Raw genomic sequence first — 12646 nt, 5'->3', positions numbered from 1 at the left:
GGTGTGTGAGTAATTGAGAGCATGTATGAGAGAGAGATTGAGTAAACGATAGTCATTTTTCTATGGAAAACATTGTATCTATGAGAGATTGTAAGAGATTAAGGAAAGAAAACTATGAATCATGAATAATGAAGCTTATATGATCATTTTCCATTCAATATTAGGTATTTATTTGTGTTATTTTGATTTATATCTGGTGGACATGAATATTTATTATGATAAATCTATGGGAGATTCATTCTATGATGCTTGCATAGAGAATTCATATTCTTGGTGTTCTTTTTCTTCTTATGGTTTCTTGAGGGTATGAACAAAACAGGATTTTTGGTATGAAATGATAGATTTTCTTATAGTATTTGCCACATTGTCATGGTTTTTTTTAGAGAGCTCCATGCTTTGATGTGGAGCTGGGGAAAACTGCCATCAATAAGCAGTTACAAGAGGCGGAAAATGAGGGAAATGACACTATTGAGGAGGAAAAGAGGTAAAAAAGGTTGCATGATTCTAAGCACTACAAAAGAATTTATGGAATTCATAGGCAAAAACACTTTCTTCAAGATACTCATGTCCCAATGGCAAGAGCACAATGCTATCTTGATATACAAGCCTTGTGTGACTAATTATTTCCCTATCTATAGAAGTAATAGAGACATCCATTTTTGTGTCAACCTATTTGGGAGAAAATTGAAGAAGCAGAAAGAGAGAGAATGAACATCAATGGAGGATTTGGCTTTCATTGAAGATTTTTTAGATATGATTAAATGGGAGACTGTGAAGAAGCTTCAAGAGTCGTGGTGGTGAGTAAAGGTCCATAGGAATAAGAAGAAAAAGAGTTGGGACTTGTTCGTGGATGCATAACAATAAGACATGTGGGATGCATGATGTACTAACAAGATGATGGGTGTCTCAGGGGTGCTTGGTTGTTGAGGTTTCTTGTGGAAAGAGAGTCTGTTTCGGTAGGTTCATGGTGATGGGCTTAGCCCAAGCATATACTTTACTACATGCAATCCTTGGTTTTGTGCATTTTTTAATGTTTGTGGAAGAGTCGTCATTTTCAATGCACAGCTAGGGAAAGGTTGATCATGTGCCTACCAAAGAAGGGAGATCAAGAAGAGTTGCAAATCTACTACAATAAGAGGCATCAAGATAAGTCAAAAGTATGACGAGAAAATTGAAGATAAAGTTGTTATCTACTTTTAAAAGGGTCTTGCACATGCTACAATTGAAAGATATCAAGATGAGGTTTGAAAAACACATATTTACAAGCAGAAGTAAGCTATCAAAAGCAAAGAGGAAACATTAAGGAAGATTCAGAAGATGTACTATGCACGCTTCTCCTTGCAAGCATCTTACTAACATCTACAATGTCAAGAGGAGAAGGACAAAGTAAATCACTGCGCATTAATTGCCATTATTGTTAGAGGTGTCAAAAGAAGAAAATGGGATGCTCATGAACAAATCCTATAGGTTTTAAAGATCAATGAGCATTGATGGAGGCAAAGACACATGTGGAGGAGGTAGATATACATAATGAAATGAAGTTAATTGAGAGGAAAAGTCATTTAACTGCATACGCTATGGAGAAATGAACTGTATAGAAAGCAATGAAAAAGCATAATATTTTAAAACCCTATGTTTTAAAAAAATTATGTAAGCCTAATTCACATGGATCTTGTGTCTCCCATTCCCTTCAACTCTCTTGCCCCACAAAGAAAGCTATCAAAGTCATGCACCAAGAGCCTCATTCATGAAGAGGTTCCAATTACTTTTCCTTTTTTCTATTTACCTCATTAGGAAAAAAATGAACTCACAAATGGGCCTTTTAGCTCCCCCCTCTCTCCTCCTTAAAACAAGGAAAAGAGGAGAGAAGAATAGTAAAATAATCCTCCTCTCTCTCCACTTTTGCAATCTCGTTTTGCCTTTTTTATATTATCTACAAAGATATACTCAGATTCCTTCTCTCTCCTCATTCAAGAAGTTTTTTTCAACAAAATTTTATATGAAAAAAGGAGTTAGTTACGGGAGTGTGGTGTTTCGTTTTCAATGCAAAATGATTAGTAGATACGAGGTAATTGATTTTTTAATCGAGAACAAGGAAAATAAAATTTTGGAAGTTTCTTTTAAGATATTTTGGGGATTTTTTATATTCTAGCTTTTGGTAAAAAAACAAACCAATTGGTCAAATTTCTTGTTTTTTGAAGATGTTTTTGGAGGCAAAATAGAAATATCTAAAATACAAAAAGTCTTGGGCATCCTTACCCTCTGAGCTATTTCCCCCCATATCTATACTCTCTCATGGCTCTATTGTGACCTCTTCTTTGTGTTTATTACTTACACCCTCCTTTCCCTTGGCATCTTTGTGTGCCTCTCTGTGCATCTCCACTCTACCTCTTGTGACAACTAAGTAGGCTCCCCATTTCTATTAATAGTAAAATGAATACAAGAAAGAAGGAGCTACATATTGAGGTAGAGATTGAATATGCCCCATTATTCAAAAGGACCCAGCATACCAGTGTCAACCCTCAGGTTTTGCAAAGTTACAAGAAAATGGGATTGAAACATGTGGATTTGTGGGTTGATGGGGGAATCTACCCAATTGACCCCTTAAATAATAGACCTCCAGCTTTCTTAGGAATCTCAAATTTGTTGAAGTATGTGTGTGAGGGTGAAAATGGGTTACTCGATCATACTAGGTGGCTCAATGATCAGGCGTTCAAAGTATTTACAACTTGCCAAGAAACCATAAAAATTTGCCATGATGTGATTGCTGTGCATCAACTTCATATACAACAGCTCATAGGACAAGTGGTACAGCTGAATGACACTATAATTCAACAAAACTATAAATTATTTCAATGCAAGACACTATCCATGACATTGGTATCTCATATGAGGAGGCAAAGGCACAATTGGACAACTTGAGAAAGATCAACAGCAAGCTAACACAGGAGTGCAAACGAAAGAAGAAGCCAATCAATGAGTTAATTGTGAATAGTGGCCAGTGGGAAGCGACGTATCAAAGCATGTAAGGTAGCTCAGAAAGAGAACCTAGGTGAGGGTGAGGTTGGAACGTGTATTAGTAGATTGCTGAAGGCAAGTACATTGGAAAACACTTTGAGCAATCCTAAGTTTAAGGCTGTGAATTAAAAGGGGATTGAGTGCACATTAAAAGATGTGTCAAATGGGTTCTTAGCTGTGGATGCACAATCTATTTGTGACAGGCTGATATTAGACAAATGACTTACTCAAAGATATTCAAAGGTGTGAAGCCTGGGTTTGGTCGTGTGCTAAAGAGAAATAGAATCGTGCCTCTTCCTCAACCTTAGAATTTAATAGAGGCTCAACGAAAACTTAATACAAAGGTTTTGGAGTTGATAGGAGATCCCATGCATGTTCAATGTGTGGAAACACTAAATATTGGGACCAAAAATGCATATGAGGAGAAGTTCACCGAAATCAACAATTACTATTTAGATTTGAACAAGGTGCAGTCGACAATGGTAATGTACACTAAGTCTATTGAGGAATGTAATGGTAAACTGCAGTTTGTTATAAAATTAGATGAAAGTGAGGTCATCAAAGGAGTAAATCTTGAAAGAGTTAGTGTAACTCTGATGAATAGAGCTTTACAATTCGACAAGAACTTTAGTGTTACAATGCCAGGTGTGGTGGCTCATTGCATTTTGAAGTTCCTAATGAAACATTTGAGGTGCTACAACAGTTCTTTATGCACACAAGCATTCCAAGCATCATCAATTGTTAGGAACATGGTGAGATGCTCTTGGTTGAAGGGTATGGTCAATACTTGGTTGAATGGCATCTTGCAGGAGACTTGAAAACTTTAAAATGCATGTGTGGAATCTCCAATGGTGCAAATACAAAGAATCCATGCCTAAATTTCTTGACAGAGAGGGTGGAAGGAAATGACGGAAAGAAGAATTGGCAAAGGGCGACAAGTGCTGCACGGACGTGCAATAGAGAAGATCCCACTTGGAAGCCCATCTTCAAAATTCCCTTGGATCGTATTCACATTTGTTCATTGCATGATTTTGTCAGAATTATAGAGAAACTTGTATATGAATACATTTGCTTTGCTTATAGGATGCAATTAGAAAAAGAAGCCATTGCAACGTGTAGGAATGTGAAGCGAGAAATTGGGCTACACAAGCATCAAGTGACGATTGAAAAAGATGAGAAGAGATCAAAAAAATCTGGTAACTTGCCAAAAAATCCTTGCTTTGGAGGAGCAAAGGCTAGGAAGTTTCTCTCAGCACCCATCAATGAGGAAGGGAATGTCATGGTTCGTAGGCTATAGGACTACGATGGGTGGAAAAAGTTACATTTTGCAGTTCCTGATTGAAGTAATGGAGGAAAAACAAGATTGGCCAAAGCTAAGGTTTGGATAAGTCTTAACAAATTGGCTCCCTTACTTCGCAAGATGGTGTTTAACAATGAATATAAACAAGAATTTATCAATGCTATGAATAGCTTCTACGAAAATATGGTGGAAGCATGGGGCAAAATCTCTATCATACATTATATGGTGCATACTAAGTTAATATTTTAAAATTGTATGAATTGTATAAACTATTGAGCATAGTTTTACTCATGTGTGATATGTGTCTTTGTAGCATATCCTTGAGGCACATGGGCCATACTTTACAAAAAAGGAAAGCATCGGAATTTGGTCCACACAAGGGATGGAAAATTCACATTGGATAGCGCGTGGTGCATACTAAAGAAAAACTGATCATGGTGGAGGGGTGAATGGTAGCAATCCAATGATCCAATTGCTATCTTGGTGGTATAGGATTATAGTAGTAGATAAAGCTAAACTCTCACAAAAGAGAGAAAATAAAAGTGTTGATGAATCGGCTGCAGACATGATGGAATCACGTCATGTCACTAAAAGGGTGCGTTATGAAGCCTCAAGTGCCAAAGAAAACCATGCCAAGTGGCTAGATACAAGGCTTCGACAAGGCAGCGAATGGGTTTGAAGAGAGCTAAGACAGTAAGATGAACAATGTGTTCAGTGTGAATGCAATTCATAGTTTAAGAGAGAAAGAGAGAGTGTGCATCTATCTGAATGAGTCTCACAGTTTAGGGTTATATAAAAGAGGGTTTCACTTTCTATCTTATTCATTGAGTTCTCATGTCTCTTGTGCAGGAAAGATGGCTAGGTCTAAGGTAGTTGCAAATAAGCTTCTGCTTAGAGCCCCATATCGTGTTCAGCCCCTTGGAGCATCTACTAGCTCAGATGCACCCCGTTCTCAACCTAATCCACCTTCCTCAAGCCGCCCTCACAAGGGTCCTCCTCAGCATCCCCACAAGAAATGCAAGTGGAAGCCAGGTATAGTGGCCTTGAGAGAAATTAGGAGGTATCAATGCTCTTTTGATCTCATCATTCCGAAGGTGAGCTTCTTGATACTTGTCCGTGAGATTGTGCAAGACCTCTATCGCACAGAAAGTAGGAGGTGGTTTTTGGCACAAGGTCAGGATAGACCTGATTACTTCACAAAAGAATGTCTTCATGTTCTACAGTGTGCTACAGAGGCCTTTTTAGTTGACTTGATGATTGATGCTTAATGTTGTGCAATACATGCGAAGCACATCACTGTAACTCCCAAGGACTTCCAACTTGTAAGAAATCTTCAAGCAATGAAGGATGCATTCGTTCCAATGGAATGAACACAGTTTGTAATGTTATCTTTTTTGGCATAGTGTTATCCTCGTGCATTGGACATATGACTATGTCCCAGTGCAAAACTATTGTATGCACCCTTAAAATATGAATTAAAATTTTGCACTTGTCCTTCACTCTCAACTTTGACATGCATCTTCGCTGTATTTTCAATTCTTACTTACAGTTTTTGTTAGCACTGTCAATTTCAATAGGAATAACATGAAAAAATTTGCCATTTCTTATTGCAGACTTTACTCCTGATGCCTCTATATAGTCTATGTGGTGCAAAGTTTCTAAGGGCCAGTAGTCGTGATGTTGGTTTTTCAATTATCAATTCATCCATAATTTTGGTCTGGGATAATTTTTAAAATACTAAATTGTATCGGAATGCGACAAAACTTCACACGCGCACTCATTAGGTAGCCAAGAGTCCAAATTATTTTTTTTGAAAAAAAGTGCTTACAAACCCCTGGTCCGAAGTTTGGTGTCATCTGGAGCCACTTTCCTGCTGCATTAACCCAGTTTTGGGGTTTAAATGGGTTAAAAGTTCATTCTTCTCATTTTCACATCTTGCTTTCTTTGCTTCCTCCATTTTCACATCCCCAACCTCTATCTCTTCTCCGTCTCCTCGAGCTTGCATGGCATGCACCCAGCAAGCATGTTGCCATTTTGGCCCCGAGAAGACATCACACCAAGGCCCACCACCTGGAGCACAAGGTGGAGCCTCCTCTAGTGCAGCAACACGTGCTCCCCATAGAGCACAAGGACCACCACAGAAGAAGAGAAGATGGAAACCCAGCATTGTTTCCCTTCAAGAGATAAGGAGAATCCAACGCGGATACAAGCTTCTTATCCCGAAAAGTTCTTTTCATAAGGTTATTCGAGAAGTCATTGGTGTGCAGATCGGTCGCAGTATGCTTACGTAGTGAATCCCGGAAGGTCCCCAAGAACAATGAACTCTACCTTTTTGCACAAAATACAATGTAAAAAGCATGAACGACAAGAGCAAGAGACCAATTGGGTTCAATCTCCCCCCATGCCTTGTGTGAGCGCTTCAGAAAGCATGTATTTTATGTATATTTCCATCTTCATGCTCAATAATAGCCCAATTTACAAAAATATGACAAGCTTTTAGCTTTTGAGTTTGCTTTTACAAAAATAGGAAATAAAGCTAATGGACGGTGCCCATAGAGTCTGGCACGCCCAACACAATGTCCCAAATAGAAATAACATATCTGTGCGCATAGGCGCATACAAAATAATAATAAATAATCGATGCCTCAATAGACATAACAAAATATAGGCGTGGCACCTATCAAAAATATAATCCATAGATCGAATACTCGCTAGACTCCAATGCCTTCCTCCGCCACTGCTACTATCTCTACACATCAACTGAAGCATTCACAATCGTTAGTAAAATAATACAATTAAACCGACAAAAGTGAATACTTAGCAGTCTTCAGCTACATAAATAAATCAACTGGTTAGAAATAAATCCTAACCTTAATTTATTACGAGTGCGCACTCTAAACTCATAAACATTTATTAATTTAATATGCATTTTGCGGAATCACCCGCTATGGAATCACCCATGTACACACTAAATTAATGAAACGCCCGAAAAGGACAGGCATCCCCATCAACTTCTCGCACAAAGAATCCTCTTTGTGTATGAGCCCCGGTCATCAAAGTTTACGGAATCCACCGTAAAACCTCACGGAATCCACCGTGGCACGGAATCCACCGTGGAATATGCCTCCTGGCATCATACCCCCGGGGTGGGATACCTCAATTGCTATCAGCTCAATGTGGAGCTAACAGAGTGGGGAAAGCATTTAAGTCTCTAGCGTGCATCCATTGTGCTTCCTCTACAGGATGGTTCTTAAATTTAACTAGATATCTAGAATACCTTCGGCCAGTTCTAGTGGTCATAAAGTCAGTGTCTATGATAGCTTCTGGTTCAAGTATTTCAGTCTCTTCCTCTAATAAAGGTGGGTTTTCATAAACAGGGTGGATAGGTAGTTGGCCTCTAAATGGTCTCAATAAACTAATGTGAAATGTATTGTGAAATTTCCAATGAGATGGTAATTCTAACTTGAATGCATTATCATTAATTTTATGAATGATTCTAAATGGTCCATAGAATCTAGGAGCTAGTTTGACAAACTGGATGTCTATCTACACTTTGCAGTCTACGTTTTTCTATTCTTAGCCAAACATAATCATCAACTTTGAAATTCATGGCTTGTATTTTCTTGTTGGCTTGTTTGGTATATGATTACTGAGCTTTAGCAATCATATCTTTAACTTCATCAAATATACTGTTATGCATAATAGCAATATCATCAGCACTCTGAATTCTATTAGACAAAGATGCAACAGGTGTAGATAAACTATATCCATAAATGACTTCAGACGGTGCTTTCTTTGTAGATGTGTGCGGTGTATTGTTATATGCAAACTGTAATAAATGCAAATGAGTGTCCCATGTCTGAGGTTTAGAGATAGTATATGCACGTAAAAGATCTAGAATGGTGATGTTTGTGGCTTCTGTTTGTCCATTAGTTTCTAGATGAAATGCAGATGAGAAATCAATCTTTGTGCCTAGATTAGCAAACAGGGTAATCCAAAAATTGTTACAAAATCTAGAATCACAATCTGAAATGATAACTTTTGGCAATCCATGGTTAGTAAAAACAATTTTCAAAAATAATTGTGCTGCTTGTGATGCTGTTAAAGTTTTCTTACATGGAATGAAATATGCTTGCTTACTAAATCTATCTACAACTGTCCAAATCATATCATGGTTAGATTTAGTATTTGGTAAACCAGTAATGAAATCCATAGAAATTTGTTCCCAAGGTTTAGATGGAATAGACAAAGGCATAAGTAATCCATACTATTTACCATGATGTCTCTTAACTCTTTGACAAATCAAACATTCAGAAACGAAGTTAGATACATCTGCATCCATATGCGGCCAATAAAAATCTTCAGTTAACATACGTAATGTAGATATGATACCTCTATGACCTTGATATGGGGGACAATGAATTTCATTCAAAACAAAAGATCGGAATGGAATAGTAACACACAATCTCTTTTCATAAAACATAAATCCATCATTATATGACAATGAATCAACATGAATGAAATTATATTGAACTAATTTATTCCAATTAGAATGAAAAGTAATATCCTGGTGATATGTATCTTTCATAGCAATCAAAGAATCAAAAGATATGATAGAAATATTATGAATTGCAGGTCTTCTACTCAATGCATCAGCCACTACATTTTCTTTTCCAGGTTGGTATTGAATGATAGGATGGAAACTTTGAATGAAGGAAGCCCATTTGATATGACGGTCAGAAATTTGGGGTTGGCTAAGTAAATGTCTAATACTTTGCTGATCGGTCTTTATCATAAATTCTGAACCCATTAAGTAGTGTTTCCACTGTCTTAATGCTTGTACAACTGCTAATAGTTCTTTGTCATATGTGGAATATTTCAGCTCAGAGGGTTTCAGCTTACAACTAGAATATGCTATTGGATGATTGTCTTGCATTAGTATGGCTCCTATTCTTGATCCGCTAGCATCGGTCACTACTAGAAAGAATGGTCTATTAAAGTCAGGCAACTGGTAAATTATCGGAAGTAGTAGTAGTGTCGTCCTCGTCTTCAGTGAAATCAGGCATATCTTCATGTTCGTCTTCGTCCATGGCTCCAAGATAGTTGATATGAACTGGTGGCTTCTTTGAATGACAATTTGCTGCGAGATGTCCAGGCTGGTGGCATTTATAGCATACTATTGGCTTGGCTTTGGTTACATTATTTGCAATGGCGAGAAGTCTAGGTACATTTGGATTTACTTGTGGAATAGGCTTAGGATTTGGATTGACATTGGATGGTAATGCAGGTGGTTTAGCCCAATTCTTGTAGAAAGATGATGAAGAGAAACGACTTGGATTAAATCTTCTAAAATTGGAATTGAATTGTTTAGATCCATAATTACCATTGGCTTGGAATTGCTGTGGTCGTCTGTCTCTACCACGTAACTTATCTTCAGTGTCGTGAGCTAGTGAAATGGCATCTTCAAGAGTAGCAGGCTTGAACATGTTCACTTCAGCATAGTAATATCCAAGAAGTCCAGACATATACTTCCGCTTATGTGTCGTCTCTGGTACATCTTCAAGCATGCGTAGCTGTAAGAGTGCATTCCAAAAACGCTCTGTATACTGAGAAATAGGCTCACGATCCCATTGTTGAAGTAGATCCCATTGCTTGATAGCCTTCTCATGAAATTGAGGTGGAAGGAAATTCTGCATGAACTTCTTCTTGAAATCTTTCCAAGTAGCAGGACATTCTATGCTCTTGCATACTACAGTCCACCAAAGTGATGCTCTGTCTACCAAATGATTAGTAACACACTTGATTTTATCTTTTTCTGGATAGGTTTCCTCATGGAAATAGTCATCAAACTGACTAATGAATGATAAAAGAGTCTTTCCTTCTCGTATGCCATTGAAAGTGCGAAATTTGAAACTTCGTTTACTTATCATTGATTCCTTGCGAATGGTTTGAGCTTCAAGAGTGGCGTTGATGGTACGTCGAATCAAATCTTCAGCTTGAGGTTCTTCTTTATCGGTGGATGCTCTTTGTAATTTTGCCAATTGCGCTTGCAATGCTTGCCTAGCCCTTCGTTCTTCTTCCAATTGCATCATAATTAGGTCTAGCTTTTGCTCCATGGTAGGCTCAGGTAGATCGTCTTCAGCCATAGGATCATCCATATGTGGTTCCGGCATCCTGTAAAACTCAAAAGACCTTTCTCACTCAAAATCAAGTTAGCGGGATGAGCGTAGCTCAAATTCGGGGTTACAAGGCTATGTATTTTTGGGTATTTCTTTCTCAATCTTCAGAAAATCTACGATATTTCCTTCTTCGTATGCTAAAGATGCTTCAGCAAACCTGCGTATGGGTAGAATACCTTGCCACGAACAACTTTGCAGTTCGGAGTTTCTGCGCAGGAACAACCCTTCTAGGAGTTTTGAGCACTAGTCAGTTCTGACTCCAGTTGACTAGTCTGACTTGCAGAGTTGCAGACTTAGGTAACTTGTAGAGTTGCAGATTTGCAGAACTTAGTCGACTTAGTGAACTTGCAGGACTTGATCACGGTTGACTTGCAGAACTTGATTTCTGGAGTGCAGGACCTGGAGTTTGTTGACTTGCTTGTCTTGTCTTACTTGATTAAGCTTATGGAATTAAGCTTAATAGCTTAAGCTTGATAAGGGGGGGACTTAATGAACCAAAAACGGCGCAGATCGTGAAGGAGGGGGCAGCCATTTTTTGACGTCGCAAAATTTTCAGACCTCTTCTTACAACTCGATGACAGTTTTTAAAGCTTATGAAGCTTCCTTTAAGCTTTTAAGCTTTAATACTAAGCTTTTGAAGAAGTTAGATATGGAGGTTCTTACTGTATATCCACGACTTATTTATGGAGATGTGGGAGTGGTCCTCCGCCTGTACAGCCTGGTCCTTCGCGATCTGATAGCAGAAACAGGGGTTCTTGATCGCCAGAAGTCTGCCTGTATCGACGGTTCGCGACGAGATTGACCGTAGAGCCTGATCATTCCAGGAGCTCTGCCTTCACACGAGATGGGTAGCGATTGGAAGCTCTTGATCTCAGCTCCGCTCTGATACCACTGTGCGCAGATCGGTCGCAGTATGCTTACGTAGTGAATCCCGAAAGGTCCCCAAGAACAATGAACTCTACCTTTTTGCACAAAATACAATGTAAAAAGCATGAATGACAAGAGCAAGAGACCAATTGGGTTCAATCTCCCCCCATGCCTTGTGTGAGCGCTTCACAAAGCATGTATTTTATGTATATTTCCATCTTCATGCTCAATAATAGCCCAATTTACAAAAATATGACAAGCTTTTAGCTTTTGAGTTTGCTTTTACAAAAATAGGAAATAAAGCTAATGGACGGTGCCCATAGAGTCTGGCACGCCCAACACAATGTCCCAAATAGAAATAACATATCCATGCGCATAGGCGCATACAAAATAATAATAAATAATCGATGCCTCAATAGACATAACAAAATATAGGCGTGGTGCCTATCAAAAATATAATCCATAGGTCGAATACTCGCTAGACTCCAATGCTTTCCTCCGCCACTGCTGCTATCTCTACACATCAACTGAAGCATTCACAATCGTTAGTAAAATAATACAATTAAACCGACAAAAGTGAATACTTAGCAGTCTTCAGCTACATAAATAAATCAACTGGTTAGAAATAAATCCTAACCTTAATTTATTACGAGTGCGCACTCTAAACTCATAAACGTTTATTAATTTAATATGCATTTTGCGGAATCACCCGCTATGGAATCACCCATGTACACACTAAATTAATGAAACGCCCGAAAAGGACAGGCGTCCCCATCAACTTCTCGCACAAAGAATCCTCTTTATGTATGAGCCCCGGTCATCAAAGTTTACGGAATCCACCGTAAAACCTCACGGAATCCACCGTGGCATGGAATCCACCGTGGAATATACCTCCTGGCATCAGTCATGCAAGAATTGGGGCTGAAAGGGATGAGAAGATTTTGGGCATGAGTGCAGGATGGTCCACCAGCAACAAGAAGGTGAACAGCTGCAGATATGGAGGCCCTACAAACAGCTGCAGAGGGGTTTCTCATCAACTTGTTCGATGATACATAGCTTGTGGCCATCCATGCAAAGCGTGTCACAATCACAGATAAAGACATGAACTTTATCATTCGGCTTCGACACGGAAAGGGGACTCCGCCATAGTTTATTAGATTAATGATGCAAGGTTTGTAATGAGTGTTATAGCGCCATAACATCTTGGAAGGCCAAAAAAATTTGTATACTCTGCCACATTGGAATATTTATTTATATAAACATAATATCTCATGCGATGTGT

This window comes from Lygodium microphyllum, chromosome 20 (assembly GCF_053477565.2).
Source record: "Lygodium microphyllum isolate KBCC chromosome 20, Lygodium_microphyllum_v1.1.10, whole genome shotgun sequence".
Taxonomy (NCBI): Eukaryota; Viridiplantae; Streptophyta; class Polypodiopsida; order Schizaeales; family Lygodiaceae; genus Lygodium; species Lygodium microphyllum.
The sequence above is the reverse complement of the archived record's forward strand: the minus strand, read 5'-3'. Positions refer to the sequence as shown.